The sequence below is a fragment of the Frankliniella occidentalis genome, unplaced genomic scaffold, assembly GCF_000697945.3.
Source record: "Frankliniella occidentalis isolate FOCC.00 unplaced genomic scaffold, Focc_3.1 Scaffold158, whole genome shotgun sequence".
In the NCBI taxonomy this organism is placed as follows: domain Eukaryota; kingdom Metazoa; phylum Arthropoda; class Insecta; order Thysanoptera; family Thripidae; genus Frankliniella; species Frankliniella occidentalis.
In genome coordinates this window covers 73,307-75,934 of record NW_026267284.1, presented here as the reverse complement: position 1 = coordinate 75,934, position 2,628 = coordinate 73,307, and the positions used below count along the sequence as shown (strand labels likewise).

The window sequence follows — 2,628 nt, the reverse complement described above, 5'->3', positions numbered from 1 at the left end:
CCCTTTCCCCGCCCCCTTGAGAACTTTGCTTGCCATCCTCTCTGCTCTCCGCTGTCTGTCTGGGGAAATAAAGTCGGATTCTTACGAAGCATCGGAGCGCTGCATCAACCCCAAGGACTTGCGTCGTCGCGGTCGGTCGCGGTTGTGCTTTCTCGCCCACTGTGTGCGATACATACGCCATATGTATTTGGATGATTGTGTAGAAAACGTTGTTTTTGAAGTTAAACCCAAGATTTAAGCAAATTAGAGAGCATAATTGCATGTTTTTTGTGCAAATGAATGCAGTGGGGTCTACAAATCAGCGCTAAAATTTGTATAACTAAAAATTTGATTGCTTTGTCATGTTTTCGCGTGCCCCTGTGCAAAGGCCCTAATACGTCGACAGCGACAGGTGACAGCGGTGTATGAGTCCTCTGTTTGAGTTTCCGATAAAGGCGTGCTTCAAGCAACGGAGTCAGTTAGTTTCTTCCGGTGTACACTTAGTGGTGTGAAGGTGCGGCGCCTCGGCGGCGGGCCCATAGCCCATAGCGCCCGCCAGCGACGGGGTCGGCAGGCCCGCCGGGCACGGGTGTGAGCGGGCCGCCCGCGCTGCCTACCCCCCGGGCGCTCAGCACGCTCATCACACTCAACAGCCCTAGCGCCTGGGAGCGCCGGGGTGGTCAGGCCCGCCGGGCACGCGTGCGAGAGGGCCGCCCGCGCTGCCTACCCCCAGGGCGCTCAGCAAGCTCAGCGCTCAGCACGCCCAGCACGCTCAGCACGCTCAGCACGCTCAGCACGCTCAGCACGCTCATCACACTCAACAGCCCTAGCGCCTGGGAGCGCCGGGGTGGGCGGGCAGGCCCGCCGGGCACGCGTGCGAGAGGGCCGCCCGCGCTGCCTACCCCCAGGGCGCTCAGCAAGCTCAGCGCTCAGCACGCTCAGCACGCTCAGCACACTCAACAGCCCTAGCGCCTGGGACCGCCAGAGTGAGCAGGCCCGCCGGGCACGCGTGCGCGAGGGCCGCCCGCGCTGCCTACCCCCAGGGCGCTCAGCAAGCTCAGCGCTCAGCACGCTCAGTACGCTCAGCACATACAACAGCAGCCCTAGCGCCTGGGAGCAGCGCCAGGATGGGCACGGGCAAGCCCGCCGGGCACGCGTGTGAGCGGGCCTCCCGCACCCAGGCGCTCAGCGGCGCTCAGAGCGGCTCGCAGTGATTAACCCGGCATTCAGAGCGAGCAGCCCCGCGGGCCCCTGGGAGACTGGGGGGGAGGGGGGGAGGGAGGGCATGTTCCAGGGAGTGTGGAGGGGGAGGGCTGCGCACCGTGCGTCGGACTTTGAGGGGTGGCCCCGCGCGCCCACCCGCGCGCCTCCAGAAGGACCATAAGGAGGGCCGCGTGAGTGACGTCGCCGCGCGCCCAAGGTGGTGCGGGCGGGTCGCCGCGCGGCGCGGCGCCACGCTAACGAGCGGGCGATGGGGCGCCGTGTGTCTCTGTCACGCCCATTAGCTCGTTGTTGGGGAGGTGGGGGGGGGGAGTCCCCACAACGCCCCCCGCAGGCCCCGCCCCGCCCTCCACACCACGTGTTATGACCAGAGTCATCCCTCACTTGTCAGCGCCCTGACGGCGCGACACGGCGCGACGGGCCCGAGGCCTTGCGGGCCCTGCCGACGCAACACTGTTGCCAGGGCTGCCGGGCATGCCAATGTGACGCTGTGGCGCCGTCGCCTTGAGGCCACTGGAGGGGCTCGGGGACGAACAGGCGCCATTGTGCGAGTCAAAACAGGAAAAGCCGACGAGAGGAGAGGTGACGACAGATTTATGATCCACTTTTGAACATTAATTCTAAAACGTGACTTTTCGTGGCTGCCGTCAAAGACCTGGTGGTAGAGGTCGGCTGCTGCAGCGTATTCAAGGTCATCGCCATGAATGAGTAAATAACGAAACGCCTCGCAAACTTTTTCGTTTAATTTGAATATTGAGAGAGGCCCCGACTTTTCATAGACGAAGAGCGTGGCATCTCAAGTCTCGAGGAGCGACCATGTTCTTATGGTGCGCCCCGACTTCACCTCGTAAAGTACACCTCTCCCCCCAATTACTCGTATGCCATATCACGCTTCGCCTCCCAAAAGACCGGCCTGGTGGAGACGTCTCTAGAGCGGAGGGGCGGCTGAGCAGCCTGCAGCCGACGGGAGTACCAAAGACAACGTCCCCTTTATTTCAGTGTTTGTTGTTCTGTCACTACCTTTCCGACGGTGCATGAAATAAAGTTGAGGAAGAAGGAGGAGTCTCTTAGAACTTGTAGACGCATGACTTGCGCGCATGCAAGCAAGGGACACGCGTTGAATGCGAGGTCGAATGTATGTTTTGTTAAATAACGTATGGTACTAGTACAGTGTGCATTGTAGACTACTCCAAAAAAGTACAGTTAAAAAAATCATTGGGAATTAAAAAAACGTTAACATTTCTTGTAAACTGCGAAACGAACCCACGGCTAAGGAAATGTGGTCGCCTTTGTGTTTTGTATCGAATGTTATTTACGCGACTTTTTTCGTGATATCTTTTCTTTTTTAGAGACCTTTAGTTTAATAACTGTACGCTATTTTTGGCGTGGCCGAAAATGCAACAGGTGGTGTTGAACCATGGCACTTCT

General features: G+C 59.1%; 1 protein-coding gene across 1 annotated transcript in view; it reads left to right on the top strand.

Moving 5' to 3' along the window:
• The window catches only part of LOC113216005 (G-protein coupled receptor dmsr-1-like), a 106,157-nt gene that overhangs the window by 85,527 nt on the left and 18,002 nt on the right, over positions 1-2,628 (top strand). The gene's annotated exons all lie outside the window — the stretch shown is intronic.